The following is a 26,873-nucleotide window of genomic DNA, read 5'->3' as shown; positions in this document are numbered from 1 at the left end:
ATTGCTACTGGAAAGTATAACAATATTAATGATACTTGCTACTCTGTCAATGAAGGGAGAACAGAAAAAAGAAGAAAGAAAAATTCAGTCAAAACAGAGGCTACTAAGGCCAAAGAATCTCTTATGGAGAGTGACATGTTTTAAGCCCAGCCTCAGGAGCCTGCTACTTTACTAAAGGGAAAATGAGAAAACCTGAAATACCATAGAAAGAATTTCTGGTCTGTCTCCTGGGGGAATGGGCCTTCTATTCAAGTAAATAGCTCTTTTTGATATAGAGAGTGAGAAAGAGAAGGATGTAACAATACAATCGGTCTCCCGTGGTGCAGATGGTAGGTAGAGAGGCTGTGAAAACTTGTAGCTGAATGTCTGGTCTTGGGAGGGCAGGAAGCCCCAGGAAAGCAGCCAGGAGCCAAAGAGAATGCAGCAGAGTCTAACCTGGCAAGGAGTGAATGCACGGGGAGGACCAGGATCCCTGGATTGTGTTTTATGTAACTGCAGTTAAGAAAGTTGCAGATGAGAAAAGGAATTGGACTAGGGTAAGGAGTGTTGGGCAAAGGGGAAGTAATTTCTCTTAGAAGGATTTGTAACCAGGGCCCAGAGCTCTAATAGTATCACACACAGATATTGAGTAATTACAGAGAAAATTCCTAAGTGCAGCTAGAATACAGAGAATAGGAAGGATCATCCCAACTGTCTGAGACAGCAGGACAGAGGCACTTTGAAATATTCTAGCCTAAAGACTTTTTACCCACTCACTGTGCTTTTGGAAGAGTTGACAGTAAAGCTTAGCAGGTTTGATTATAATTAGTTTCCATATTCACATCTCATAAGAATGTTCAATTGCAGCAAATATGAGCCTCTGCTATGACCTTAAATACAGGTCTAGGTATTTAAGATTAGAGTCAGGGTCTAGTGGGATGGGGTGCAATGTTGGTAGTGGCATAGGGTAGGGCATAGGGAGACAGGCATCAACTTCAAGGTAAATATTAAGCTTCAAGGTAAATAAAATAAATATTTTAAATACATATACGATACTCTGAATCTAGAGAAGACAGAAAAATTAAATCTCACTGGAGGAATTGTGAAAAGTATCACAAAGGAGGTGACATTTGAACTAAACTTTTATCCTCCCATATGATGAAGACATTCTAAGGCAAATATATTTTTGATTATAGCTAGTGTTAGCACTTTAACAAGTTAGTAAGTCTGGAGCCTGAACTCACATCTGGGACCTAGAGAGAGGAGAATTCAGAAAAGAGAAAAATTGTTAGTATAACATAAAGGTACCCAAATTTGGACAAATCTGGCAATTTTCCTGATTGAATCTATGTTAAGAAAAGAAAATGTCAGGCCAAGGAGTTACTACAGAAATGGGTATGAATGGGCATTCATGGACTTTCTTCATCAGAGAGACCCGTAGCTCTCCACTTAGCTCTCAGTTAGAAGAGGGCAGAGAAGCTATTGGCAGCCCCCCTTGTAACAGCCAGGAACAAGGGAAGAGAGAGAAAATCTGTGCATTTGCAACATTTGCAACCTAAGGCCACTTAATATAGAGGCAAATAAGACTTTTATGCCTAAAAATCTTATTCTATTTTATAAATTGCCAATTAGTTAATGCTCATAAGTAAAGACTCTGAGTCAAAGTGAAAGACTTAAATATTAGGCAGTAATGTCTATTTAAAAGCTAAGGTAGGGAGACGCAAAAGGGAAGAGATATGGGGATATATGTATATGTATAACTGATTCACTTTGTTATAAAGCAGAAACTAACACACCATTGTAAAGCAGTTATACTCCAATAAAGATGTTAAGAAAAAAAAAGCTAAGGTAATATGTAATATATTTTAGACGTATAGGTAAAAGAGTCTTTTGTTTTCCAGTTCCACTTGTAATGAGCTTGGAAGCTGCCAGTCAATCCTAACAAAAACTAAAAAGCTGAACAGGCTGAAAAATCAACAACTCTTCTTGGATCCATAAGAGAGGGAAGAAAACAGGGCAAACCTCTGAGACTGGAGAGACAGACAGGCAAATTTAGGGAGTCACAGCTGACCAGAGCAGAAACTCAGGATTGGAAATGACCAGGGGAACCTGTACTGGGTAGGAAAACCTGAAATGTAATTGACAAATTGCTGGAGGCTCAGCGGACAACTCTGAGAGTTAAAAACTTCAGGGGGAACCCAGTCATTGAACATCCCTCACGATATTGTCAGATTTACCTCTAGGAGCTTGACTAGATCCCCACAGTATATCAGAGAAAAATTCCCTCATGCCTCTGGCAGGGGGAGGGAAAAAGGAACCATATATAAATACACCAGAGCACTCTGTTCTCTTTAAGAAGGGCTGCCCCTAAGAGAAAGAAGTGCTCCAGATCCTAGCCTGCTGGGGTATTATAAGAGTCTAACTGACCTGGGGAAAAGAAATACACAACTCCAGCCCACTCTAGCCATCCTGTCCCACTTAAAGTAGGGAAAAAAAGAAAAACAAAAAAAACCCTGAGAACTATTTGTGAAGTTCACAGTCCAGAGACACAGGCTCACTAAAAGACTCAGACCTAATCATAAAATTAGAGAATGCTTCCCCTACACCCACAATTCACCATCACATTAATAAAGGCCTATTTACAGGGGTTCCTTTGACCTGGTACATCATGTTCAGCTATAAAGAAAATAAAAGTTACAAGTCATACCAAAAGGCACAATTTGAAGAGACAGAGCAAGCATCAGAACCAGACATGGCAGAGATATTGGAATTGTCAGGCCAGGAATTTAAAACAACTGTGATTAATATGCTAAGGACTCTAATGGATAAAATAGACAGCATGCAAGAACATATGGGCAATGTAAGCAGAGAGATGGAAGTTCTAAGAAAGAACCAAAAAAATAAATGCTACAGTTAAAAAAATAAAACCACTGTAACAGACATGAAGAATACCTTTGATGGGCTTATTAGCAGACTGGACATGGCTGAAAAGGGATATCTGAGCTATGGAATATATCAATAGAATCCTTGAAAACTGAAAAGCAAAGAAAATAAGTACTGAAAAAAATTAAAAAACAGAACAGAATATCCAAGGACTATGGACTAGCTACAAAAGGTAAAACATACACATAATGAAAATATCAGAAAGAGAAGAAAGATTGAAAGGTGCAGAAGAAATGTATGAAACAATAACAACTGAGAGTTTTCCCAAACAATAACATCTGAGAATAGTCAGATGTCAAATAATAGATCCAGGGAGCTCGGAGAACACCAAGAAGGATGAATGGCAAAAAAAACCCAAAACACACACACACACATGCAAAATTACACTTAGGCATACAATTTTTAAATTACAGAAAATCAAAGACAAAGAAAAAATGTTAAAGAAGCAAAAGGGAAAACAACAACAAACACACCTTACTTATAGAGGAACAAAGATAAAAAAAGATGCAAAAATCTTCAAAAAAATATTAGCAAATCGAATCCAAGGAAGTATAAAAATAATTATACACCTCAGCCAAATGGTATTTATTCCAGATATGTAAGGCTGGTTCAACATTTTAAAATCAAGTAACATAATCCATCACATCAATAGACTAAAAAAGAAAAATCATATGATCATATCAATAGATGCAGAAAAAGCATTTGCAAAATACTTTCCCATTCATGATAAAAATTCTCAGTAAACTAGGAATGTAGGAAAATTTTCTCAAGTTGGTAAGGAATATCTACCAAAAAATTCAGTTAACATCATGTGAAAAACTTGAAGCTTTTCCACTATGATCAGGAACAAAGCAAGGATCCCCTCTCACCACTATTTTTCAACACCATCTGGAAGTTCTTGCTAATGCAATAAGGCAAGAAAAGGAAATAAAAGGTATATGGTTTGAAAAGGAAGACATAAAACTGTCTTTGTTTGCAGATGACATGATTTTCTAGGTAGAAAATCTGAAAGAATTAAAAACAAACAAACAAACAAAAGTACTTCCTGGAACTGGTAAGCGATTATAGCAAGGCTGCAGGATACAAGGTTCATACACAAGTCAATTGCTCTCCTATATACCAACAATGAATAAGTGGAATTTGAAATTAAAAACACAATATTATTTACATTAGCACCCCAAAATATGAAATATTTAGGTATACAGCTAATGAAATATGTATAAAATCTATAAGAGGAAAATTACAGAACTCTGATGGACAAAATCAAAGAACTAAATAAATGGAGAAATATTCCATATTCAAGGATAGGAAGAGTCAATATTGTCAAGATGTCAATTCTTCCTGATCTGATATATAGATTAAATGCAATCTCAATAAAAATCCCAGAAAGTTATTTTATGGATATCAACAAACTCATTCTAAAGCTTATATGGAGAGGCAAAAGACCCAAAAGAGCCAACACAATATTGAAGGGGAAGAACAAAGTTGGAGCACTGACACTATACAACTACAAGACTTACTATAAAGCTACAACAATCGTGACAGTGTGGTATTGGCAAAAGAACAGACAAATAGGTCAATGGACAGATCAGTGAGTCCAGAAGTAAACCCCCCAAAATATAATCAGCTGAGTTTTGACAGAGGAGCAAAGGCAATTCAACTGAACAGATAGCCTCTTCAACAAATGATGCCAGAACAACTGAACATCCACATACAAAAAAAACGAATCTAGACACAGACATTATACCCTTCACAAAAATTAGCTTAAAATGGATTTTAGACCTAAATGTAAAATACAAACTTATAAAACCCCTGGAATATAACATAGGAAAAAACCTAAATGACCTTGGATATGGAGATGTCATTTTAGATATGACATCAAAGACATGATTCATGAAAGAAATAATGATATGGACTTCATTAAAGTTAAAAACATCTGCTCTATGGAAGACAATGTCAAGAGAATGAGAAAGACAAGCCATAGACTAGGAGAAAATATTTGTAAAATACACATTTGATATACAAAGAACTCTTAAAATGCAACAATAAGAAAACAAACAACCAGATTAAAAATGGGTCAAAGACTTTAAACAGATACCTCATTAAAGAAGATATACAGAAGGCAAATAAGCATATGAAAAGATGTTCTACATCATATGTCATCAGGGAAATGCAAATTAAAACAACATGACATACTACATCACACCTATTAGAATGGCCAAAATCTGGAACAACGATAACACCAAATGCCAATTAGGATGTGGAGCAACAGGAAATCTTTTCATTGCTGGTGGTAATGTAAAATAGTACAGACACTTTGGAAGACAGTTTGGTGGCTTCTCACAAAACTAAACATACTCTTATGATACTATCCAGCAGTCATGCTCTTTGGTATTTATCCAAAGGAGTTGAAAGCTTATTGTTCACACAAAAACCTGCACATAGGGCTTCCCCGGTGGCACAGTGGTTAAGAATCCACCTGCCAATGCAGGGGACACGGGTTTGAGCCCTGGTCTGGGAAGATCCCACATGCTGCAGAGCAACTAAGTCTATGTGCCACAACTACTGAACCTGCACTCTAGAGCCCATCAGCCACAACTACTGAAGCCCGCGTGCCTAGAGCCTGTGCTCTGCAACCAGAGAAGCCACCGCAATGAGAAGCCCGCACACCACAATGAAGAGTAGCCCCTGCTCGCCACAACTAGAGAAAGCCCATGCACAGCAACGAAGACTCAACACAACCATAAATAAATAAATTAATTAATTAATGAAAAGAAAACCCCTGCACATAGACATTTATAGCAGATTTATTCATAATTGCCAAAACTTGGAAGCAATCAGGAAGTCCTTTAGTAGGTGAATGGGTATATAAACTGTAATACATACAGACAGTGGAATATTATTAAGAGCTAAAAAGAAATAACCTTTAAAACAATAAAAAGACATGGAGGAATCTTAAGTGCACATTGCTAAGTGAAAGAAGCAAATCAGAAAAGCCTACATACTGTATGATTCCAACTATATGACATTCTTGAAAAAGCAAAAATACAGACATAATAAAAAACATCAGGGGTTGCTAGGGGGGTGAGATGGGGGTGGGGTGGTGGTGGAGCAGAGATGAATAGATAGAGTACAAAAAAATTTTAAGCCAGTGAAAATATCCTGTATGATATTACAAACATGGATACGTGTCATTATACATTTATCTAAGCCCACAGAATGTACAAAGGTGAGCCCTAATATAGATAATGGACTTAGGGTGATAATGATGTGTCAATGTATATTCATCAATTGTAATGAATGTACCACTCTGGTGGGGTTGTTGATTATGAGGGAAGCTATGGATGTGTGATGGCAGGACATATATGGAAAATATCTGTACCTTCCTCTCAATTTTGCTGTAAACCTGAAATTCCTCTTAAAAAATGTTTAAAAATATATTTAAAGGAGGAGGTATTTTGACTTTTCCAGGCTAAAGCCTAAATAAGAAGTTGGTTCATTAAGAACAAGTCATATGTGAAATTTTGAAAAAGAACAATAAGTGGTACCCCTAATATCTGAATATAAAATATATTATAAAGCACTGATAATTAAAACAGTGTGGTGTTGGCTCAGGAATAGGTGAACAGATCAATGGAATAAAACAAATTTCCAAAATGAAACCCAGGTATATAGGCACATTTAAAATATGATAATGATGATGCCTCAAATCAATGAGGTGAAGATGGACATTTTATTAAAGGGTTTTTAGGACCATGGGTAGCCACTTGGAAAAGATGATGTTCTACCTATTCCTCATATTGCTTACCAGTATAAACTCCAAATACACCAAAGTTTTTAAATGTAAAAATGAGGGCTTCCCTGGTGGCACAGTGGTTGAGAATCTGCCTGCCAATGCAGGGGACACAGGTTCGAGCCCTGGTCTGGGAAGATCCCACATGCCGCAGAGCAACTAGGCCCGTGAGCCACAACTACTGAGCCTGCGCATCTGGAGCCTGTGCTCCGCAACAAGAGAGGCCACGATAGTGAGAGGCCCGCGCACCGCAATGAAGAGTGGTCCCCGCTTGCCACAACTAGAGAAAGCCCTAGAACAGAAACGAAGACCCAACATAGCAATCAATCAATAAATAAATCTTAAAAAAAAAAAAATGAAACCATAAATGTATTTATAGAAAGCATATGTGAATTCTTTCATAAACTGAGAGTAGGAAACTATAACTTGTATGACAAAAAAAAAAAAAAAAGCCAAAAGCAAAATTCAAAAAGAAGTGACAAACTGGTAAAAATATTTGCAACTCCTAGAAACTGGAAAAAAAGTGAAAAACAACCCAACAGAAAAATGATTAAAAGATATGAATAGAGACCACAGAAAAAGTAATGCAAATGGCCTTTAAACATATGAAACAAAAGCACAACTTCACCCAGAGAGGCTATATTGACATTCTATCTCTCGACTATCATATGGCAAAAAGTCCAAAAACTTTCACAACACACTTTCTTAGCCAGACTATAAGTAAAGAGGTGCTCTCTTGTAATGCTGGTGGGAGAACAAAATGGCACAACATCTAGGAAAGAAAAATATCCACCAAATTTGGCAACATCTACCAAATTTACAGAAGCATTTACCCCTTGTCCCAGAAATCTGACTTTGGAGACTTTTATTTCAGCATTGTTTGAAATAAGAAAAGATTGAGTAAGAAAAGGTGGAAAATAAAAAATAAACATTCATATTTACTTGTGTTTAAATTAAGGAACACTAAAAGCTTGAATAAAATAAAAATGGTTATCCACAGGAGGCAGGAGAGAATGAGATTTCTTAGTGTTTACCTTTTTATATCATTTTTTATATTGTAAATGTATTATCAATAATTATTCAAAAACTTTAAAAATTTATTTCTAGACTGTTTTGTTTTTTTAAAAATCTGGCTATTCTGCTGCAGTTCTAACCACTTTCAATATTTTAAAAATCAAAACATAAACTTAATTATGGCAGATTAAAACTATTGGTATGTTTTTCATTGCCTTCAGGAGAAAAATCCCAATTCCACATATTGCATACAAGACCCTTCTTGATTTGTTCTTCCATAGATCAATGTCTACCTACTTTCCTTTTCTTTGTTTAGCAAATTCCTACTCATTTTTAACATTTGGTTCTGGACAGTTTCTCTCCCATCCCTCCTTCTCTTCCCTATACTGGTCTATATTTCTCAGTCACCAACTATATCACATTCCTTTTTTTTTTTTTTCTCTCTCTCTCTCCTTCCCCTTGCCTGCCTTTCTGGAGAGCAAATAGTGCATCTTAGCTGCCAGTGTTTGGCACATGGTAGGTAGTCATTGTTTATTGGGTGGGTGGATGGGTGGAGTAGACAAGATGCCACTGATTAAGCTACTGTCTCTCAACACCACACCCAACCTCCTCTACTCCGCTTTGCCTCTGCCTAGAACGGAAGGATGCAAGCTACCTATTTCTGCTCGGCCAGAGGCTCCTTGTTAGGCGTGTCCAATAGCGGGCGCCAGAGGAAAACTGCAAGGCTCCTGTGGGGCGAAGGGACTTGCTCCTTCCTTCCTATGGGTTTCCCGTTCCTGTTAGTGGCACCCCAGCCTCATTTCTTCACCCCAGCAAATGTCTGTGTGTTCTGTTAGCAGCAGCTGAATCCTGTTGGCAGTCAGTTTTTCCCACACTTGAAATACCAGATACACGACCCCCCTCAAAATCTCCAGCACCAGCCTAGCAGTGTTGCTCCTCAGAGGCCTGACTTTCAGCTCCAAAGGCCCCTTCCACCAGGCTTCCAATTTAGAACAATTGCAACTTCTTCCCTTGGTTCCCTCAACCCAAGGCTTGAAGCTGAAGTTGCTACCTTCTAATAGCTCAGAGTTCCCTCTTGCCTTTTCAGTTCTTCGAAACTTAATTAACAAGTCTTTATATCAAATTCAGTCTGTTGAAATAGCTAGTGTGGCTTCTGCCTCTTGCCTGGAGCCTGAGTGAAGCTGCAGTGTGTCCACCTTCAGCATATCCACACCTGTACTGGGTGTGACCTTGGACTGGATTTCTCCTCACTGTTGGCTGCACAGATGAGACCTGGGATCTTCTCCCAGGTTCTGTACTAAAATCCTCCATGTATTGAATAAGCTGATGGTGTCTCTACATGGGCCTGGGTGGAAAGGACCAGCTTTCAGCAGTTCTAAGTGTGGCTTTTGTTCCCTGACTTCTGCTATTTTGCTCCATTTGCCATCTCAAAGGACCCATGCCCATTGCCCATTTTGTTTTAATTCAAGTGCCCAAAGTACCCTCTACCCTTGCCCAATTTAGCCTGCTTCCTTCAGGTGCCCTATGTTTCACAAAATCTTTGCAGTTTTTGAGAATTTTCTATCATATGTAACAGCATTGCAGAGGGACACTAATAATACTAACTAGCGTTTATTAAGCATTTATCTCAAAGGTGAGAGATCCTTTTTTAATCCACAAAACAACCTTGTTTTATCGATGAGGAAGCTGAGACACAGACAGGTACAATGATTTGCTCTGGGTCATGAAAAAAACCAAGATTTGGCCCCAGGCTGACTGACCTATTGCTTCCTTAATGACCATTAGAGTAACATTAACTGGGGAACATTTCAATTGTTTTTCAAAAGGTGATGGGGCTGTGAGGTCTTAACTAGGATTTGTTTGACATATGTATATGTGAGGTATATATAAGCTCTAGATTTTGAGGGGCATAAATATTTAGAATTTGGGGGAAAAAATCATTTGTGAGGCTTTTCAGCAGCATACTGTAAAACCAGAGGTCAAGAGTGGGGGAAGGGAGGCAAGTCATAGAAAAAATATATATAACTGCCCATTTCTCTTGGCAGTACTTGGATGACTGCTGGCTCCTTGGCATTAATCACCTGTCAGAAATTACCTTCTCCACACCTGACACTCCTACCTTGACAATTTTTGCCTCCTTGCTCATGAGTGATGGGATGATGGTTAGGCTCTATTCATCATGCATTTTGATCAAACTGTCATCCCTGGGTGACGTGCATCTCCTGGCTGAGACCAGGTCCCAAAGATGTCAGCCCCAAAGTGATATCTTGTGATGGTTGGGTAGATGGTTCTGGGAGCAGATTGATGGTAATCAGGGTTTGCTGTATGTCAGCGCCAGGTTGCCTGCTGTGACACATGAGCTGAGCACTCATATAAAAGTATAGCCGAAGACCAAGATGGCCCAGGCCTACCTCTTTAGCATAAGGATGAGTCTAATTGGATAGGTGCTCAGCTGTGCCTCATCTGGGTCAAGGATGGGTCAGAGAAGGACAGAATTCTAAACTAGTAAGAAGGCAGAGTTTCTATGTTGTCTTAGCAAATGACTCAGACACTTAACCAATGCCAACTAGGAAATGAAGAATTGGAAATATAAGAGAAAATTTCTAGGGCTCTGAAGACCAAAGAACCCCAAAGTAGAAAGATTGGAAGAGTAAAATCATGAAGATTTGAGTGGACTTTGCTTTCAGAAGAAATAATAGTTTATATTTAGCATTATACACTCTGGGTAACTAATTTCATTATTCAAGGTCAGTAAAATCTTTCTCCAATGGGGAAGCCCAAAGGCCTTTTTAAAAACCATTTCCGTGTACCTGATCTTTTATCAGCATTAGATACTACTGCTTCGCCTCCTTCTTGAAATGTTCTTCTCCTCATCATCATCCATTTCTTAATAATCGAGACCAACCTAAAATTCCTTCTCCAGTCCTAAATCCTTATCAAGCCATTCTTACTCAAATTTATTTTGTAACTTTGGTCTATATTGTATCATTCACGTACTATGTTTTCATACTTTACCTTACTGGATATGTTTTATTAGAACAGCAGTTTTTATAAATCTGTCATCTGAATGTATAGTTGTATTTGTATCATCTTCCTCCCAGTTGATAAGGAGGCCTTTGAGATTAGGGATATATCTTATCTATTTGAGATACTCTAGTACTTAGCACTAGTATATGCTCTGGGAATGTTTATTGATTGAAGATATTTATGCTCAGATGATAACACCTAGCATAGGACTATGTACCTAGAAGCTAAATAAGAGATGATTACGGATAGGTTCAGGTAGGGACAGATGTCTTGTTTAAAACTGTGTTAGCAAGCCTTCGCAAGACACATTCTGCACCTCTTTCTATATACACAGATGCCATTTCTATTCTTGAGAAATGACACACAGAATGCAGCAAATTGAAAACATATCTTGGGCCTCACTCAGTAAACTCTTTGCAGTTGAAATGGTATCTATTTCAAATGCCACTTATAAGAGCCAATAATAATACAAGAGCTTGATCTTGACAGCAGAGAAATGTGTGAACTTTCCCAATGTGCTGTATTTACTGTAATCTTGAGTAAATGTCACTCTTTTTTCTTTACTCTCTCTACTTCAAGCTCTCTCATTTAGAGAGTAATTTCTTTGGAATATTGCCCAGAGTCTTGTTTTAGTTCCTACTGTTGTCCTTAACCTAAATGCATCATTTCTTTTTACTTTTCCAATGCTTAAAATCAATCTCTTGTTCATTCATTCTGTTCTCTCCTTCACTCATTCACTCACACATTCATTCAATGTTTAATAAATACCAGCTGTTGCCACTGACTCTCCTAGTTTTACTCTTTACTAGCTGTGTGACTTTGGCCTTCTCTGTGACTCATTTTGTTTATCCATAAAATAGGTATAATAACAGTGCCTGCATTATAGGGTTATTGTGTAGATTAAATAGTTGTGTGTGTGTTGTATTTGTGTATTTATGTAACACTTAGAGTAATCTTCAGAGGCACCAAATGCATTCGAAAGGAAATTCTAAGTCTCCAGAGCATAGTTTCCACTCCTTTGAATCTAAAACATATGCCAACAACAGATTAATATTCCTCAAATACAACTTGTATCTCACCGTTTTCCTCACAAATCTCTACCAGCAACAAAGAGAAGAGAACATTAAGGTGGAGGGCTGGCTACTGTGAAAATCCAGAGAGCTCAGCATAAACTCGGTTTCCATGGAACACTTGCTCATTTATTGATCTGCTAAACTGTCCACGTCAGATAATTTACAAGCACCTCTGTCTGTGGTCATAATTCCCTGCTGGGTTATAGGAATGGAAAACCTGAGATACAGACAAATGTAAAGAGGCAAAATAAAAACATCCAAAAAATGAGCAGATGTTGAGCCAGCATTCCCCAAACTGAGTCCTGATGAGTTATTGGAATATTATGTAGGGAAAGAGGGTTCCATGGTCAAAAAATTTGGGAAACCTTAAATTTAGCACGTTAGCATTTCCTACTGCTGCCATCTATTCCAGGTTTTGAATGATCTCTGGTGGGTTACTGCTCTAACCACCTGCTTGGGCTCTCTGCCTCTCACTTTCCTTCCCCTGTTAGTCCAACCTTTCTACTCTTGCCAGAGAATCTTTCTAAGACGCAGACTTGATCACACCACTCCGTTGTTTGAAACCACTGGTAGTTCCTCATTACCTATAGCATATTATCCAAATATCTTAGCATGACTCACAAAGCTCTTCAGGATCTGGGTCACAAACCGTGTTTCCAATCTTCCCTCCAATCTCCCCCTCCAAACACACCCTGTTTTCTCTGCCTGGAAGGACATTTTCATGTTCATATGCACAAACTCATTTAATCCTCATGGCAATACTATGGGGTATGTACTATATTATCCCATTTAACAGTTGAATAAACTGAGGTGAAGGGCTGTTAAATAATTTTCAGAGGTTACACAGGTCATAAAGTAATTTATTTAAATACAGACAGTCTACCTCTGGAACCAGTGCCTTTTAAGTCTTAGGCTTCCCTGCATCTGGGAAGTTGACAGAGAGAGACAGATCTACTCCTACTGATCCAGCTCAATTTAAGTTCCTTTCTAACCAAATATATTCCTCCTCCAAGAGTAATGAATACATGATCCTATTATGTTTTCTTCCACCAAGTATATATTTATAATGTTATGCATACACATTACAACTTCTTAGCATACTCAATTGCAATGCTTATTTAGTTATTTACCCCACAGGACTGTGAGTTCTTTATGAATAGAGACCTCTTACAAATATCCTGACGTCCATCTTTATCCTAACAGCCAGGCACAACAACTGGTGCATGTTAGGCATTTAAATCTTTACAAAGGTGAATTAAAATGAATCTGCTTGAAGGTAATGGGAGGCCATGCTGACAGTTTGGTTATGATTTCTGTCCAACAATTCTCATACACACAACTGAAAAATGCAAACCCCTTGTCAAAAATGACAGTATCTGCTAAGCTGTGTGTTGCAAGCAAGTGTCTCTGAACTGTAATTGTCACAGCAGGGTTTAGCAATGGAACTCAAAGTACTTTTGAGAGAGAGTCCACCTTAGTCAAGAACTCCTTCCCCTGAAATGGCCTTGGAAAAATCAATTTGGCTTCCTGTCTGAGATTTCTTGGTCACTTCTAACAGAAGTAGGTGTCCTTGGTATGGACAGTACCTCTTCCACAGTCCTTTCAATATCAAAATCAATCCCAAGCCCCTCAATCTGGCTCCCACTCAGTGTTTCATGTCGCCAGAAGAGCTCTCCAATGGTTCAGAGGGCATGATTCACCCACACATTTGATATCTATTGAGTACCTCTTATGCACTGGGCTCTGTGCTCAGGCCAAGGACACAGAAATGGACAAAACACAGCTATTGTCCTAAAAAAAAGTTCACAGTCTTATAGGAGGCAGGCAAAGCAGTCAATATTGTGGTATGTCACACTGTGGAGCCATGTGACAGGCTGCTCTGAGAACAGGAGGGGGCCTCTAACCCTGTGGGGATTGAGGGGCTTTCAAAGTAGCTTCATAGGGGAGGTGATGCTTGGGTTGGGACTTGGAGTTACTAGGAATTAGAAAAGAAGGAACTTCAACTTCATTGTTAACTCTACCCCCACATATCTCTGGAATGCATCCACTGTCATTCCTTTTCTGGCCTTCCAGAATAGCCTCCTAAAGTCCATGTTGCAACTACTTTCTCTCTTGTCTTTCTCTAATTCATCCACCACACAGATGCCAGACCAATCTATTAAAAACATAAACTGAGGCATATCACAACTTTGCTTGAATCCAACCAATAACTTCTAATTACACTTGGAATGAAACTCCTTACTGTGCGCTCCAGGCCCTGCTTGATCTGACATCTGGCTATTCCTTCACCTCCACCTCAAGCTGTGTCTCCCACACCATTCTCCAGCTACACTGGCCTTTATTCAATTCATTGAACCTGAGAAAGTCTTGCATACATTAGAACTGCATAGGTTGTTTCCTCTGTCTCGAAGTCTTGGCCCTGGGTCTTTACCTGGCACACTCTAAATGTCACCACCTCACCCCTTCATCCCCTTTCAATCTCTATGTCAACACTCTGGGTTTTGTTTTCCCTTCTCAGCACCTATCACAATCTGTAATTATTTTATTTATGTTTATTTACTTATTTTTGTGGGGGGGGGGTATTCTATTTTTCTTTGTTATCTCCACTAGACCATAAATTGTATGAGGCCTTGGATCCTGTTGCCTTGTTTATCATTTATTCTTAGCCCTTGGCACAGTGTCTGGCACACAGTGTATACCCCCCAATTTTACTGAATGACTAAAGAAAGACATGGGGGCTTGGGGACACAGTCCACTTAGGATCTATGATAATTAACTGTGATATACCTGTGGTGATGGATGGATGCATGGGTCTCGGGATAAGAGACTGAGAGGCAGCAAGGATCAGTTTGTGAAGTATCTTGTATGCCATTTGGAGTGATGAGAACATCATCCTCGAATGATGGGGAACTGCTGAGGAATGGTAAAGCAGTGTCCTGGCACATAATGAGGCTTTGGTGCTTTGTTCAAAGTCACCCATGTAAGAAAATATGGCCTTGGGAACAAAGAACGGTCAGCAATTGCCATGTCTCTGCCTTGTACATATCTGCAGGACTTTGAAAGGATATGCTACACTGTACCATTGGCCTAAGCACAGCAATTACTTCCTGTTCCTTGTTAATTGCTAACGATATTATTGCTTCTTTTCTTCTTCCAATGCAGTACAACTTTGGGAAAGGAAGTAAATAGGGCTATTTCTGATCTTATTTGTTAAATGGTGCAAAGATTTAAGAGAAAGTATGATCATTGTACACCATTCTTTGCCTCCATTCCCACCTGTCACACTGTGACAAACCCTTTCCATATTTTTATTACAAAAACACTCTAAAGTATACAAAATGCACATGATATACTTGAAGGCTTTATGTTGCTTTCCAAACCAACTCTATTGCAAAAGAACCAAATAGGCTATCTCTCAAGATACATTTGAATACACGGATTGGAATAACATGCAACATATTCTGAATTCTCCCTCTGCCAACCCCCAATTATTTGACCAATGGGTAGCTTTTCATTATTTAAACTTAAAATATCCTTTGATTAATTTATACAAGTTTCAGCTTTATTTAGGAAAGACATCTGCTTTGAGTATTTTCTAGGAAAAGCAACATGTCAAATCTGAAAAAAACGTATTTTTGCTGGACAATATTTATCCAAAAGTAAATCACAAGAGAATCATACAGTAATGACCTGATCTAAGTCCTGTTATATCATTGAAATGTAACTAGTATAGAGTAATTGAGCAGTGCTATCTAAAACCCAAATTTTCTACCACCCTTTTATCTAATTTCTGACAGTGAATTATATTTTTTTCCTTTTTGCCTTTTACCCCAATTTTTAAAGCAATTCTCATAGCTTTATTTTCTACCAAATTTAAGCATAATTGAATTCTGAAGTATTAAACAAGAAAATTTGATTTTTAGTTTTTCTTAGTTTTTATATCTGAGACACCTCTAATAGCACTTGCAGCCCCATCAGAATCTAAACAGTCCCAGAGAGTATCTACAAATACTCAACCACTGTCTTCCAACCTGGTCCCCAAAGCGAAGGACTTATAGTGATTGTTTGGGACAATTTCTTTTCGGGAGACCATCTGGATCTGTTCTCTGGGGTAGCACGACATAGCTTTGCCCTTGATTGTCTTAGCTCTCCAGCTGGATACACAACAAAGAAAACTCTCTTATATGCAAAACTGGAGAAATTCAGGATCAAAATATGTGACCCAATCAGGGCCTATTTGTATATATTTTGAGCCCAGATGCATGTTAGCTTTTACAGGAGGTTAGATACGTGAATCTGCCAGGCCATGCAATGCTTTTGCTTTTAGTGCTGTGAATTTCTCAGTGAGATTCGGACATTTCTGCTACAGTAAACATTTGGCTGCACTAAAGAGGTTCCCAGAAGATAACTCACTGTGTTTCCATTGACAATGCTCTTCACTCTGGAAGAGGCTAAAAGTCTACAGCAGGGTAAGTGGGGGTATGCAGACTTCATTTTCTGCTTGCATTTTTCAAGGCCAAACATGTTATTGTCAAGTAACTCTGAAATTCTACTTTGAGATAAAGCTGAAATTGAGCTCTGAAAACCTCCATTGAAAAACACCAAATTCCAGGGGAATTTATGTTTAAATACCAGCCTTTCTAGTTTTCCATTAGTTCCTCCTGGGTGAGGAGGGGAAAGTGTGTGCACAGAATCTGGGTTGACTATTTAGCCCATCCCCCCTTCTCCAGTCATAATCACATTGATTTCCCCAACATCATGGTATTTCATATCCCGTAAATAGAGTGTGCATCTCCGATTGGCAACTTGTTGCAGGCTCCACAACACATATTAATAATGAAACTCTCTTCAATACATTTAACTTATCCTAAAAAATTGAATATTTCGATCATCTAAAAAAAGATGATGCAATGTTTTATTGAATATGAATGTTTAGAATAAAATTGGAAAATATATAGTTCACATCAAAGACAGTACCAGATGGCTGTGGGAAAAAGAGACAATAGGAAGACTGGCTGCCTTGAGAAAAGGAGCCAATCAATTCTGATACAGCATTTTGGGAAACAGGAGGTTTTATAAATCTCATATTATAAAACTCTCTTAAATGGATCCAAATATTTGGTTACCACTGAAAATTTTATTGTATTTTTTTTTCTTTTAGTTTTCATAATCAGTAGATAGAACTTTTCTTTTAAAATAATGATTGTTTTTAATCCTATTTTAGAGCCAGTTGCAAGCCTTGGTCAATTAAATAGGCTCTGCTAGGAGGTATATTCCAGGCTACAAGGATAGCAGGTAGTAAATGGCTACCTAGGCGTGTGCTATGAGAGAGGCCAATGCTGGGCCTTTTCTGCTGGCCTCTCCACGTTCACTCTGCAACCTTCTTCACTACTCTGTGTCCTGTGAGACTGACCCACATGGACAGCATCAACATATGTCTTCACCCACTGGCTTCCAGTTGGTTCTTCCAATAAGAGGCACTACTAATAGGGGACAGAAAGTGGGAGGAAAACGAGGATGAGGGAGTTTTCCCTCAGCTCCATCCTTGCCAGCTCAGAGTGAGTTGGCTTAGTCTCTCTACCAGAGGCCCAGCTCCACGTAATCATTCTTTTCATACGTGACCCTCAGTGGGTTTTTGAAACTGTTCTTTCCTCTTGCTTCTCAGGGTGATAACTGCACCAACTACTATTAGACCCTGGGTTCTGTACAATTTACTTCCCTAAACCGTCTCCATATCTTTTAAAACATTTCCTATATTACACTAAGCTCAATTACGAAGTTCAAGTACGCCATTTCTTTCTCCCTGATAAAAATACTAGAAGAGCTCATGAAAGAGCAGCACAATCCCCTTCACAGAAATGTGGCAGGGTCAAGGTCCTTTGGCACAAAATGTTTATATATATATATATATATATATATATATATATATATATATATATACATACACACACACATATACACATATATATACACATACACATCTATATGCATATATATAAATATATACACATATATATATGCTTTATTTTTTATAGAAGTCTTAGGTTCACAGCAAAATTGAGAGGAAGGCAAGAGCTTACCCACATACCCCTGCCCCGCACATGCATAGCCTCCCCCATTATCAGTATCCCCCACCAGAGTAGTAGTATGTCTTCTATAAAAAGAAAAACGATAATGATGGATACATGCCATTATACATTTATCCAAACCCACAGAATGTATGACACCAAGAGTGCACTCTAACATAGACTCCGGACCCTGGGTGATAATGATGTATCAGTGTAGGTTCGTCAGCTGTGACAAATGCACCCCTCTAGTGGGAGATGTTGACAATGGGGAAGGCTGTGCGTGCATGAGGCAGAGGGTATTCGGGAAATTTCTGTACCTTCCTGTTAATTTTGCTGTGAACCTAACATTGCTCTACGAATATAAAATCTTTAAAAAAATAAAAACTGACAATTTATCTTAAAATTCAGGAGTTCATAAGAAATTCAAGGATGTCCAGGTTTTCATTGTGGGAATAAATGCTTTCTGCTTAAATGAGGAAAAATAAGGAAGAATTAAGAATGCACCCAAAGGGATATCCAAAAATCAATAAATCTCTGTTTGACTGTTGTTGGAGGTATTCAAGAAAGCTGGTTTAGACAGTCTGAAAACAAGAAAGAAGGCTCTGAGCAGGATGCTTTGCCACGACTCCTAGGACCAGAGAAGATCTGCAGCAAAAGCTGTCTGAAGAGTTATTTTCTTAAATGCCCCTCTACTGCTTGAACTCCTACAGTGACAGCTCTGCCAAAGCAGAGTGCAGCCTTTGCGTGCACATTTCTGGCACCTAGGAGCTCCCTACCTCCTGAGGCAACTCAATCCAATGTGAACTGATCTAATAGCTTAGAAAGCGCTTCCTTCCGTAGAGCCTCAATCTGCCTCCCTGTGGCCTCCCCCCTCTGACCCTGTTTGGCCCTGGAGGGCAACACAGAGTCTAATCTGTCTTCCCCCTGACAGCTTTTGCAAATGTGAAGACAGCAATCATGTTCTCCCTATATTTTTTCATCCTCAGGCCCAAATCCCTAGTTCCCAGTGGTGAAGGCACAATCCTCTGGACACATATGATATTTGTTTTATCAAGGTCCTGAACGGAAAGTGGTATTTGAGAAGTGATCTTACCAGCACAGAATGGTGCTATCCCCTTCTACATTCCAAATACTGTATTTCTCTCAAAGCAGCCTCAGAGTATATTCTTTTTAAGACAGCCCTGTAATACTGTTAAATGCCAGGGGTAGAAAGGCATGGTTTTTAATATGATGGGCTAATAAAACTTGGAAGAAGTTTTATAATATTTCTAGACATGTGGAGCATCCTACCCAGGTAGACAAAGTGCTAAAATGATGATAAGGAGAGTAATAAATAAGTTGTGATGTTTGGGAACTTCTTTGTGAATTTCCACAAACAAAATTGGTGATAAGGTGACTCACATAAAGTATCCAAGGAGCTGTGACAATTTTTCTGTAACCCAGTGCTAGGTCCCCTTTCCTGGGAACACAAACTGGTTTGGAAAGTCACCTGCAAAGGCCTGAGAGTCAGAAGACCTGAATTCCAATCAAGGTCACTGGGTCTCTGAATATCAATTCATCCTTGGGAATTATCCTCTATGAATTGGAGATAATACCCTTTGCTGAGTTGTTGTGATTATGAAATGAGAGCGTTCTGGGGACAATGCTCTGTGAACTCTAAAGCTCAGTGCAGACAAGCATGTCACAAGCAAGAGGGCGGGGGGCAGGGAACAGGGAAAACAGCTATGGAGATTTCATGGGTATTGGGTTCAGGGAGAAAGATCTCTTTTTATTTGGTGATACTGCTGACAATTACCTAGTTCAGGTCCTGAACTAGGACTTTACATATATATCAAAACACTGGTAATGGGGTTAAAATTATTCGATATAATTATGGGATTTTTTTCTGCCTCCTAAATGATGCATTTACATGCAAGAAGAAGCTTGGTCATTGATGAGAAGCTAAGCCAGAAAAGAAGGAAAAGTGGTTATACACCTAAATTTTCTCCTTCATCGAGCAGCTACCCAAAAGTAAAGCAAGAGACCCAACCTTCTTTCACCCCTGGGCTAGAAAGATGCATGTGCTAATATTCTGGCTACTCTATCAACTGAGTTTACAACCACCCAGCGAGGCCTTTTTAAAGACAAGTCTCTTTGCCTGAAGGGAAGGAACTGGGAGGCATCTTCATAAAGCATGGCAAATGTTGCACCAGTGCAAGGTGCACTCTGAATCCACCTGGACACATTGACACTGATGAAGCAGGGCTTTTGGAAAGACAAGAGGTAGCATCTGTACCAAGGAGCAGTCACTGCAGCCTTCTTTATTACCATCTGGACCCATTTATGAACAACAGATCTTTTTTCTTTTCATGTGATAGATTCTAAATCTGATATTTCCTATTTCACTAATGGGATCAATGGAATCGGACTAATTCCAATTGATATTTGACAGGTTTCAAGCAAAATTGAACCACATATGGAGCGCGGAAAGCACTCGGGGTGATGTCAGAGTGCTGCTCAGAGTTTCTGTAGTAGCTGAGAAGATCAAAAGATGGGTTCTGCGGTAGTAACGTCAAGATAATTACCACATTGTTTAGACCCAGTTTAAATAAGTTAAATGAATTTATGTTCATTTTTTAGAAAAAAAGAAAAGATACCTCCATAGTTCAATTCCTTTTTACACTCTCTCATCTGATTCTCTGTAGACCTTACAAAGTTGTCGGCATATGAAATGCCATCCCCATTTTGCATATGAATAATCTGAGTCACAAAGGTTTAAGACAGTTGTTTACGCTCACATAGAGACTAGAATATAAGTAAATTTTTCAAAAAGTTTTGTTGTGATGATTAAATGTATACATGAATGACTAAATGAGCAGTTAGCAATAGGCAGAGACAGGACCTGAGGCCAGGTTCTCTGACTCTGGTTTCCAAGTCTTTTCCATGACACCATCATTGTTCAAACTTAAGGAATATGTGAACCATTTGCAAGAAAGGAATCTCCATTGGAGTTATATCTGTCATAATGTTATAATGGACAGTGTGGTATTAACTTTCCTCAGTGAGAAATCAGTGAAACCATTTTGCATTTTCTTTTGTTATTAAAGTTTTACATTGTCTGCTCGTTCTGAATTCTTTGATTTTGTTTCATGCCATTCTGCACTTCATGGCAATTGCAGAGAATTCTTAACCTTTCTTTCAGCAATTGTGCCTGGTTCATATTTTAAATAGATTTTTAGTTATTCCACAGCCCTTTTTCTACCCACAATTCATGATACTAAAACAGAAGGATAGAAGAATGTCAACACCAGAAACCTCATTTCCCTGTTTTTCCAGTGCTACAATTCCATTTTCCATCTTTGCATTTTGTGATCTCCATTTCTATACGTTTGCTGCCCTGTGGAGACCTGAGGGTGGGAAGGGGTGGAGGGTACACTCTGCTCTTTTGGTAGGGGATGCTTAGAACAGTTCTCAGAATATAACTGTTATGTCCTTATACATAAGTCATGGGCACCATTGATACTACCAGGATCTCCCTCTGTCACCCCCCCACCCCAACCTTTGACAGCAGGCAACCTGGGTGCATCCTACTTAAACAGCTCACAACCACTGCCTTTCTAACTATATTAAGACTGCAAAAATTTACAGAATGCATCATAAGATGTAGATTCTTCCCTCAAGAAGTTTATTAAATACTTGGATTTTAAGGCAAGATATCTGTATACAAGATATACAGAAAACAATCCAGTGCCATACCACGTTGTATTAACCATACTTTTAAGAGGAGTTGAGAGAATGGAGAAAAATCTGGGCTAAAGGGACTGCTAAAGGATTCTTGGGTCCTCTAGGGGCTAAGCAAGATCTTGAAGAGTAAATATAATTTATATAGGGGACAAGAGTAGTAAGGGCATCACGACTGGAAGGTGGTACCAATAGAAGAGCACAGTGTGTTCATGGCCCAGTAAGCAGTTTCACCTATCTAACTGGAAAGTAAAACATAGAAAGAAAGTCGGAGAGTAAAGGTAAGGACTGAAAGGGGCAGAAACTTGGGTAGAGCTTTTGTAGATCCTGGAACGATGGAGTGACAGGTGTCTGCACTTAGAAAGTGCATGGATTTCAAGACTGTTCATAATCTGGCCCAAATTTCAACATTTCTTTTTTCCCATCCTAATATTTAAGATACAAAGATCGCTTGACTTGCCAAATGTTCCGTGAATTTTGATGCTTCTCTGTTTTTACTTCTCATCTTCTTTCATCCTGACTTCCTATTCATTCTTTAAGGGTCCTCTTGAAATTCTAACATCTGTGTATTTATTAGCAGTTATTTATTGAGCATACACTATAATGTATTAGGTATGAGGCACTAGGAATGTTTTAAAGGATATGGATATAGATAGACTTAGATATAGATATAAGTGTAGGTATAGATATAGGTATAGATCAGAGAGAGAGAGAGAGAGAGCAGTCCTAGGCTTGGAATTGACACAACATTACTTCCAATGTATTCTTTTGGTCAAAGCAAGTCAGAAGTCCCCACCAGGGAAACAGGCTTAACATTTTGATGGGAGGCATAACATAAGTGTTCTGGACTGGGAAGAATTCTTGGTGGCCATCTTTGTAGACAGCCTATGGAAGCCACTGATAGATCAAGTTATTGTAATATAGAATTGACAATTGGATTTAGCCCCATGGAAGTCATAAGAGACCCTGTCTAAAGTATTTTCAGTTAAATAGTTGGGGCAAAAGCTTGAATGGAAAGGGTACAAGAATGGGAAGAAAGGACTCAAAAGCATCAACTAAAGGAGAACAGAGAAACTAAGGATTAGGTGGAAAAGACATATGGCAAAAGACAAAGAAAGTGTCAGGCTTTTTTTAAATTGAGAGGAATAATAGCACATTTATATGCTGATGGGAATAAGTAGGTTGGAAAATTGTGATGATACAGAACAGTAACTGTAGTGAAGCCTTTGAAGAGACAGGAAGGGATGAAGTGCCATGCACAACTGGAGGATTTTGACTTAGCCAGGGGCGAGGACAGTTCAAATGGAGTAACAGGAAGGAATATGGAGAATACGGATTCAAATGCAAGTAGGGGGATAGATGTGAAGCAGAAGTGCTATGCTGATTGCTCTGCCCCCTCAGTAAAACAGGAAGCCAGGTTAACATTAAGAGTGTGAGGAGAGGAAAGGTTTGAAGCTTTAGGAAAGAGGAGAAGGCATGAAGCAGTAACGTAGGAGAGAAATAATGTACTAGGAAAACATAGACGTATTGCTGGGTGGCACTAAGCACGTATATAAACTTAAAGACTGAATTTAAAGTGAAATCAGGTAGTCTGAATTTATATTTCCCCAAAGTTTCCATTTTGTGCAGGTAGTCTCAGAGTAAGAGGAGGGTTGGATTTAACCAGAGCTAGGGATTTCTAAAGGAGTGTGACAAAGGAGAATTGGACAAGAGAAATTGGGATGTTATTTTTCCACTGGACTGTGGGTTCCAGGCTGGGAAGGACTGCATCATCTCTGGGGCCTTAGCCCTTGGACACAATGCCTGGCACATAATGGTCACTTTAAAAAAGGGAAAAATAATTTATAAAGATATGAATTGTATCAGACAGAGTCCAGAAGAGTCTAACCAAGGTGTATTCCTGTTTTCCAGGAATGATGCTGATAAAGTAGCTCAAAAATACAAACTCACGTCCACATATACATTTGGTTCTGACCCCCATTCTTCAGATTTTCAGTCTGGACTAAAACTTGAAGCCACCTTGATCACTGATTTCAATTTTACTAACTGGTATAATTTCAAAAAGGAAAATTCTTTAAATGATTTAGGCCAATTCCCTAAAATGTTGCTTTCATTGAGACATCTGATACATGCTGTCCTTTTCGTGGGCATTCCCTCTTGTGGCACTTTTTCAGGTAATTGATGTTGCCATTTCAGATTAAGACTAAATTTGGGGTGTCAGCTCTAGACTGCTTCACTCGCCATGATCAGTTTACCAATTTGTGTTCCACTGAGTTGAACAGTAAAAATCCTTGGTAGTTTACCTGAAAGGCTATGAAGATGACTTATGGGACACAGCACACAATATTTCTCTTCTGTACTTTATCTAGACAATTAAGTGCTTATAACTGGATTCAGAGAAGACTGTTTATTCTTCAGAACTGACATCCCATTAAAAAGAAAATAAATAAGCATCAGGATTAGTCCCCTAAGCTTCCATCAAGTCTTTTGCCATGAATGTCTGTGTGTTTTTCCCTGTCAGCTTCTGATACCCAAAATGCATTTTTCTATGGAAGATAATATCATGTTACACTTTTCTCTCCCCTCTACATTTGCCACTCTTCCCCTACCACTTTCGGAAAAAAAAAAAAAATCAAGCCATGCATTTTTAAAATAATAATAAAATAATAAGAAATGAAAGCTCTTGTGGAGCAAGAGTGATATCAGTACCTTTAGGAAAAAGTCCCCTCACTCTCAAGAACTATCCATCCATTACTATTAGGAAAGAGAGACATGGGGCAGACAAGCTGAGCAATGTTACAGTCACTGTAGGGAAACAAGAAGAGGTGAGAGGTGAAGGAAAAACAAAACACTATTTTACAGTGCTAAGTGCATTTTACTGGAATAGGCAGCATCTTACTTATTTCTTACTAATCAAATCAACCTTTTAGCTATCACTATGTCAAATGAAATCAGAGAAACAAGAATGTACTTTAGTCAAGTAATTATAATCAGTGTGACTAAGTCCTGGATTGCAGGAAAAAAGAGAACCTGGGAAGCCAATGACTTGTCCTGGTAGGGTGGGCACCAGCCAGGTTCTGGGTGATAGAATGGCTATTACTGATCTGGATTTCATCTGAAGCCACCTGAAATCTACCCTCTTGTTTCTTTGAGGTATTTTAGCAGTAAATAGAAGGTTCCATTATCCATAAGTCAGAGGCAGGGCTGCTGTGATTTCAACGAAAGAAGCCCTTTGGAATTTTGTATTTTGGTGGAGAATTGGGTGCCTCTCTCTATCATCCTTTGGAGTGCACACCCTCAGACTCCGAAGCCGATGAGGCAGTGGTACTGTGATGTATAATTTTATGTGTCAATTTGATTGGGCTAAGTGATGCCTAGATAGCTGGTAAAACATTATTTCTGGGCATGTCTGAGAGGGTGTTTCCAGAAGAGGTTAGCATTTGAATTCATGAACTGAGTAAAGCAGATGGCCTTACCCAATGTGGGTGGCCATCATATAATCCACTGACCACTGGAATAGAACAAAAAGTGGAAGGATGGTGAATTTACTTTCTCTCTTTTGGAGCTGCGATATCCATCTCCTTCAGTTTCCTGGTTCTCAGGACTTGGGGGTTGGACTGAATCACACCACCGGCCTTCCTGGTTTTCCAGCTTGCAAACAGCAGATGGTGGGATTTCTCAGCCTCCATAATCTAGTAAGCCAATTCCTATATAAATATATACTTATTTATTTACTATAAATTCCTATATAAATATATATATGTATCTGTGTCTCTGCATATCCCTGACTACTACAGTTTCTTATTATCCAGCAGTGATTGGCAGCTGGGAAGCAACTGATATTGAATTCATAAGGCAACCAGCAATGGGTGTAATATACAAACAACACTAAGCGTCTACTGTGTAGCAGATACTTCACTGAACCCTGGAGATATGATGAACATATGTAGGCACAGACCTCAGTGAACTTACAGGAGATAAAACTGGCATGCATCATTCCTTTCTCTGAGCCTCAGTTTCCTCACTTTTAACATGGACATAACCACATCTTAGTGGGTCAGTGTTAAGATTAAATTATTTAACATATGTGAATCCTCCAAGTGCAGAGAAGCTACTTAATTACATGTAGGATCTGAGCAGGTTTGAAAGCAAAGATGAGCTATTAGAGTTTCGGGAGACAAATATTAGCTCACTAATAATAGACATCTGGTCTCAAACTCATGTTTCTGTGTTACTTATTATGAGTTTAAGAGAAAACACATTAACTTGTTCAAATATAAGCTGTTGAATTTAGCTCCCACTTTGATTTACCTTTCCCACAGAGCTGTTGGTGGTACATAAGATCCAAGTGATAGAATGCCCTTAGTGCTCACTTCTTGTCACCTGAGGGGAAAGTCAGTTTCCAGGCATCCCAACTTTGCATAGCTCTACGTAGAAAACCAGATAGCTGGGATGGAAAGATGACAGTGTACTTAATAAACCACTCAACCAATGCATTCTCATACTCTTAGCCACGGACTCCTCTTTCATGACACTTTCCAGAAACGTGTCACAGCAATTGCAAACATATTTTCCTCAGCCCTTACACAGAACCAAGCTCATAGCAGACTATGAGGAAATGAATGATAGGACAAAGACATTTTAAAAAGCAAGTCCGTGAAAAGTGGCTACAAGAAAAGGAGGTTCAGATTTCTTTGTGTAGACAACACATTCTAATTTCCCCAAACAATTAAGTAATTCTACACTGAGAAATTCTCTACCATTTTTTCCCTAAAGTTTCTTTAAAATAAAACAAAACAAAACAATCTTTTTTAAACTGACTTAAAAAAAATCTTTCTTAAACTGACTTAGAGACATTCTCCACTAAAACCCTGCTTCTCTGCATCTCCTCTCCAGACTGGGTTCCCCAGGCAGAGAGTTATTTCCCAGAACCCAAGAAGCTCTGCCAGACCTCTGCCTGCCATAGGGTCTCAGCCTACACAGGAGGATCCTCCTGTGCCCTGAGACCCCCTTCTCCAGGGGCCCCAGAGTCTTCAGGACTTGGCCAGGCACTAAGGCTGAGGTGTGGGCAGCAGTCGGGCAGTGTGGTATGGGACAGAGAAAGTGGACCTGGGCTTTCAAGTTAGGGGCCACTAACAAGTATAGGAGTGGTTAGAAAACTTCTTTAAATTCTTGAAACTTCATTTTCCACAATCCATAGAATGGGGAGAATATTGCCCACCTCCTAGAGCTAAGAATGAGAAAACACATGCAGGT

This window comes from Balaenoptera borealis, assembly GCF_965194805.1.
Source record: "Balaenoptera borealis genome assembly, chromosome: 3".
Classification (NCBI taxonomy): domain Eukaryota; kingdom Metazoa; phylum Chordata; class Mammalia; order Artiodactyla; family Balaenopteridae; genus Balaenoptera; species Balaenoptera borealis.
Note: the sequence above shows the minus strand (reverse complement) of the source record.